Consider the following 6618-nt stretch of genomic DNA (forward strand, 5'->3'; position numbering starts at 1 on the left):
CTTTCATGCTATTCTTGTATGCTGACAGCCTTGTACGTCTTGCTGCGCTTTGCATGGACATCCTCACCTTTCTTTGAGCAATTAAATTAGCCAAAAAACACCTCACTATTTTACTTAAAGTATCAAAAGTGAAAGTGTTAAATGGAATAATATTACTGCTGTAGGTGTTTAAGCTTGAGGTCACTTTATATTCTGTTTAATTTACAGTAAAGTATTTCTAAAATCACAGTTCTCTGTGAGATCAAACACTGTTCTAACTACTCTGCGGTCAGTGGTTAGCATCGGTTTCTCATCAAAGAACAGACATTTATTCATAAAACATACATGCAAACTAGCCACTGTTAACTGAACACACGCGCTATCAAAATGACAGATGCTTAACATGGAGCCCTGCTTCCAGAGACAATTTCCAACTGCCGTCACAAGATGGCAGTAATTTAAAGGATGTTAGTTTCCAGTTCATGCTAGCAGGCCAGCCAACATTAGCCAGAAGAAAGTGGATCAGATTCAAATGTCCTGCTGATATCGCCCATAGTTTTAACCCAATTATCAACGTCCGTTTTGGTCAGACGGGCTTTATTAGATAAAACTAGACTTCTTCTGGCTAATGTTAGCTGACATTAGCTGCTTCACTAATGATACAGGCTTGAGCTAAGTATTGGCTCTGATGTTAAATGACTGTGTCTGGCTGTTTTCAGTGTTTAGTTACAGGGAGCACTAATAACAAGAGAGTCTGTTTTTTTAAAATTTGGGCTTTAATGCATATAAATGAAATGAAATGAAAATATTCTTTTATAATGGAATTGCATTTCTTCTTATTATTTTACTTGAAGTAATAGCTGCTGTTTGCCCTGAAATGAGAGCCAAGGCGGAGGAATGTGTGGCGGAACACCAGCAGAAATTTGATGAAGCTCACCTCAGAGGTGGAACACAGGTGAAGGAGGACACTTTTAACGGTTGGTGCAGATTCACAGCGCTTTCTTTAAAACTGGCTTAAGGTGTTTTTGAGTTTCTGTGATCTATTAAATGTTACCTCATCAATCATCAATCGTGTGGCATCAATGTGGTGAAATTCCGACTTGCATCACTCGGTTCTCCTCCACCTGTTTCAATGTCATGACACATACAGGTGTACACGCATCCTGACAAACACTGCAGGCTTTCTGCCTCCTGCTGTTACTGCAGCACATCAAACACACTCTCTCTCACACACACATACACACTTCATGTATTGTATCATGTGTAAATGTGCATAAACACCCTCTCTGTCAGCGTGTTTGTGCGTTCAGGCGGTGTGAGCGAGCTAAAGCGACAGCCCGCTGACCAAACTCCTGCCGCTGTCGCCATCGCCGCCACTGAATACCAAAGAGCAGCTCCCACTGAGCGTAAACACAGGGCGCAGCAGGGCCGTGACAGATGACGACAGCGCTGCTGCTCCTGAGCACCTCCGGCATCAGACGCTGAACGTCAGTGGAGGGAAGATCATTACAGGCAGAAGGCAGGAAAGGAGACAATATGGAGACGGGAGGAGCAGGGTGAAGCGCTCTAACAGCCTCACCACAGGATGCTGGCCTCGGAGGCGGAGTCAGCCCGTCATGCAAAGTCGACTCCCCTGAGTCTGCTGTGGAAGGTGGAGGCAGTCAACTCCTCTCCTCTCAACTCTTCTTACTGTGGTTTCAAGCTGGTGCAGGTCAGGTTCCTTCAAGTTATTTGGCCAGCAGGTGGCAGAGGCCTTCGCCGGCCTTTACACCTCAGACGCAGCAGCTCCACCACAGAGCTCCTCCATCACTTAGTTTTCACGTATGAAGGTATAGATTTGTTCGAAGAAAAGCTGTTTTTTATAAAGAAGCAAAGCCTGCGAATCTATCATAAGCTTTTACACCTTAGTTTCTTAAGTTTTTCAAGAATCTCACATTCAAATGCTCCAAAGCAGCCAATAACACATCAAGATGCGCTCACATCCACAGGCTGCACAAGTGTAGCTTCGTGGTTTGAAAGGTGAAGCCAGTGCAGATGTGCCTTAAAGGGGTTTAAAGGAAGTCCTACACATGTGTAGGTCTGTTTGTGCTCTGACTGTTGAGACTGTTGTATATCTATAAATACTTTTTTATATCTAGATAATAATATCATTCAGTCCAGGCAGCGGAGCACCTTCACTAAAATAATCATTCAGCTCCGCTGGACTGATTATTTTTATACTGCATGCTGTCACTCTGTATAACTCAGTACACCTGCATTCCAGAGAACATAACACAAAAAAGCTGTCTGTGCTGACGACTTCACGCTGTACACCTGTGAAAGTGTGAAGTGAAAAAAGTTCACTTCTTTTAATGAAGACTTCCAGATTTGCAGTTTTCCAGCAGCTTACAGTCATCATTTCTTTGCAAGTTTAGCTTCCACCAGCCGATCTGGCAGGTGAGAGTTCTGTTCTCACAGCTTCCTGTGAGGAGTTGTTGGAAGGTTGCAGGTAAGTCTCACCTGATACACAGGCAAAACCAAACCGCAACAAAACAAATTAAATCACAACCTCAGACAAACGAGAACTCAGCAGAGTCAGTGAAACACAAGTCAGACGTAAATATCATTTCTTGCTTTTTACAGGTTATTTCCTTTGATTCCAAAAGAAACTTTGTATCAACTCGCAGTCAAATTAACAAATAGCTGACACTTTCACACATTTAAAAACCAGTGAATCCGAGGAATATAAATGCTTGTGCTACTCAAACTGCTCTGGTTTACCTCAAGCTGCTCATCATCTGCTCTGTCAACAGATGGTTCATTAAATGTGAACGTCCTGGTGACATCACAGGAAAGCTTGAGTGTGATGTTTTGCTTTACTGGTCTGACCACTTGAGATCAAACTGGGACAGAGTATCACATGTACTAATGTGACTCTAAAGAGGGGCTGAGGCCTTAAGTTTAAGTATCAGGAAATGAAATAGCATGTTTCTGAGTCTAGTGGACAGGAAACACTAACTTGCCCTTTTTTCAATGATGTAGTTTTTGTCCGGTTGTGATTAAAGTTTGTCATGCACACATTTGGTTGATGGAATCAGTTTTTGTTCCTTGATGTTGGAGCTTAAAGGAGCTGAAGGATCAGTGGAGTGTGGAGGCCGCATGGGAGCAGGGCTGCACGTCAGCTGTAGATCTACATTAAACAGGACAGATCACCTATTAGTCCAATTACTACTCAGCTAACGCTTCAATGGACCACACGCTGAAACATGTCTCCCTTCTGATTTCATCTGCTGAAGTAAATCATATGCAGCTCTGCACTTAAAGACAGGTTCCTAAACTCGTGACGAGCTAGCGTCTGATCCTGATCTTCAGGCACCAGCAGAACCTGTGTGGTCGGATAAACCTTCCGCCACCAAGTGTTAGCTGCTGAAAGAGGTGGATTACATTCAGGCTCTAATCAGTCTTTACTTCCTGCAGAAACAATAATATCATCACTTTATTCAGTGATTAAGTTGTGACTTGTGTCTCCTCCTGTGTCTCCTCCTCCCTCTGCTCCACACATAAAGCATCATCAAGTCAAATTAAAGCTAAGGGTAGAAAAATCCAAAGAGGTAAAAAAAACCTGAATTCTGACAAAGCGTAGACAATAAAAAGCTTAACTTGGTGTGTAGCCTTCACCTGCAACGCATAAGCCATCACCATCATAGTTTAATCAACCGGTTGTGATACACTGGAATTCCACTGATTGCCTGTTTCTTCTCATTATAGTGACTCTGTGTACCTCCACCCGGGCCGCTGCCCCTTTTTCCCCTCCCCAGGATCCGTTCATGGACTCTTGTATCTAGCCATAGCGCACAGTTTGAGCTTCATGTTTCATAGTTATGCCTCATAGTTCATAGTTTTCTCCTTCATAGTTCACAGTTCATAGCCTACATAATTCAGAGTTCAAAGCCTTCATAGTTTCTGGCATTGTAATTAAATTAGTCACTGTAAATAAAGCTCTGTATTCACATCAGTTTTGCCTCCCTCTGTGTCTGCACTTGAGTCCACACACACAGCCTGCCCCTCTTGGCCGTAACACTGACTCAGATTCACTGGAACATGTTGGCAGTCACTTATAATTAGACTCAATTCTTTGCAAACCTTTGCCGATTGGTCTGAGAGTGTGACGGTTGTTGAGTATTTTTGGACTGTCAGGTTCTCTTTATTTAAATGCTCAGTTGGATTTGGGTTTGTTTGGTGTCTGTATTTATTTATGTGTTTCCTGAAGTGTACTTATTCACGAGTCCTTAGCCCCTTTTTTTAGTTTTGGTTATATTTGCTTGGTGTAGTTCTTTTGCTGCATTTAGACTCAGGCTCAGCTCCCTCAGTGTTTTGTGTTCCTGCTTCTCATATCATTTTTCCTATATTAAGTTCAGTCATGTCTGCATTTCCTTGTTTAGTTATCACGTTTTACTTCCTGCTTTATTTTGAATGTTGTTATGCTTTGCTTTATGTTTTACTTCCCTTGTCTCGTCATCTGATTCTGTTCAGCTCTTTCTTATTCTCCACCTGTCTCCACTCCCCTGATTACCCTTACAGTGTTGTCTTCTCCTCTCCTCTCCTCTTTGTCCGACCATCTCCCATTGGTCTAGTGTGTTTTCAAGCTTCCTGTTCCAGTATTTAATAGTTTCAGTTTCTCCTTCTGGATTTTATGTTTTGCCTGTTGGATTATCTGGAAACAGCCACCGGAGATATTTACTTTAGTGTGGCTGAGCCATAAGTAAAAAAATAAAACAAAAAAATGTGATAATGAGGTCCAGATGAACACAGTCAGCTGATGAAACACAGAAAGAGTCACAGAAGGGAACCTTCAGAAACACAAAAGACAATAAGGACCAATCAGGAGCCACAACAATATAATCCTTAATTCTTAACATAAGCTTTCATCCTCGATTCTTCATCTTCATCAAGTTTTAAACCCAAACCGAGCTCACAGCTGGATTTTCTCCATGTATTCCTTAGAGATGTTCATTCTTCTTTAAGCACATCAGTCCCCTCTTCATCCAAATTATAAATGTCAGTTTATTCATTTACTTATTACCAAAGAACCACTATCACATGTCAATAAGCCTTTCAGTAAATTTAATATTACACTTTTTAAGCAAGAACTTTTTTTTTTTTTCTATTTGCAGCTTCTGCGATGTTCTGTGATTGAGGGTAAAAATTATGGTTTGGCTGCAAAATCAGACCATTTGAAAATGTCATCGTGGTCCAAACAGGCACTTTAGACTCTTGAGGTTTGCTGAGAAAAAGATTTTAAAACGACAGAGCTGATACAGAATTGTTTGTGTCTGAAGCTGACATGAAGGTGTTTAAAAGAAAATACAAAAAAAATCAAGAACACACAAAAAACTGAGAACGCACAAAAACACAAAAAACAGAAAAAGACCAAGAACACACAAAAACACCAACAATACAAAAAACACCAAGAATACGCGAAAAACCAAGAACACACAAACATCAAGAACACACAAACACCAAGAACACACAAACACCAAGGATACAGAGATACACCGAGCACGGCTTCAGGTAAGTCTTTCAGCGGTGTCGACATTATTGAGTCAGTCTGGATTAAACCGTCAGGTTCATTAAACGCTTGGTTTATTTAAGCTTAAGTTTCTTCTTCAGCAGGAAATGAGAGCTGGTTAGCTGCTCAGCCGAGTGTACGGTGCACTGACTGAGTGTAATTTCTTTCTCTTTCCTTTCATTCATTTTGCATGTGTTCATCTGCATCGGCACATCTAAATAATTTGGTTTAGATAATAGAGAGATGCTATTTTGGTCATCCCTGGTTCATGCTCCGCAGAGTGACTGACTAACATTCAACTTCAGCAGCTGTTACAGTCTCTGATTCTTTGAATTACACGGACACGATTCTTCTGATCTAGCGCTGAGCATACATGTTAAACTCAAATGACCGTGTGTGTGTGTGTGTGTGTGTGTGTGTGTGTGTGTGTGTGTGTGCACTGATCCCTGTGAGCTCACAGCTTGCCCTGTGAGCTCACAGCTTGGGCTGCTCTGAACACTCAGTTGATCAGTTTTTTCTACTCTTGGATCGATCTGATGTCACTCAGAGGAGATGTCTGTATATGGTCACAGAGATGGCTGTGTTTGGAATACAGCTCCCATTTCGCTACAGTCTCATATAGCTCACTGGTCGTGTCACGGACAAACAGTGACATCACCACAATCCTGGCAATTTTATTTATAAGGCACATTAACTCAATGTGCTTAAGACCTAAAATCATTTAAAAAAAACAAACAAACAAACAAACAAACAAACAAAAACAGGCTTATACTTAAACAGTCATTCAGTGTAAGCCTGTGGGACCACTGAGCTGAAAGCACACTCTGGCTGTGTCCGAATTCAGGGGAAGGATGCTCATAAGGACACTACCTACCTACGTCACAAGGTAGTGTCCTTAGACGGACGGGTAGTCAGGAAGTGAGCGACTGTGGACAGCCCCCTTTAAAGGCAGAGGAAATCAAAAATGACAGCAGGCAAATAAAAACACCACAACAACTCTTAGTAATTGCACATTTATTAACTTGTGTTCTTCAGCATTATCTTCTTGATAACACACATACGTACTTTGTATTCTTTAAAGTTATCTCATG

General features: G+C 41.6%; 1 long non-coding RNA gene across 1 annotated transcript; it reads left to right on the plus strand.

Moving 5' to 3' along the window:
• The first annotated feature begins 249 nt into the window (after positions 1-249).
• Positions 250-3878, plus strand: LOC120441326. The gene is made up of 4 exons (XR_005613988.1): positions 250-446; positions 834-956; positions 1273-1690; positions 3727-3878. It is a non-coding gene; the product is annotated as an uncharacterized LOC120441326 (long non-coding RNA).
• The last annotated feature ends 2740 nt before the right edge of the window (positions 3879-6618 follow it).

Source organism: Oreochromis aureus, linkage group 7, assembly GCF_013358895.1.
Source record: "Oreochromis aureus strain Israel breed Guangdong linkage group 7, ZZ_aureus, whole genome shotgun sequence".
Classification (NCBI taxonomy): domain Eukaryota; kingdom Metazoa; phylum Chordata; class Actinopteri; order Cichliformes; family Cichlidae; genus Oreochromis; species Oreochromis aureus.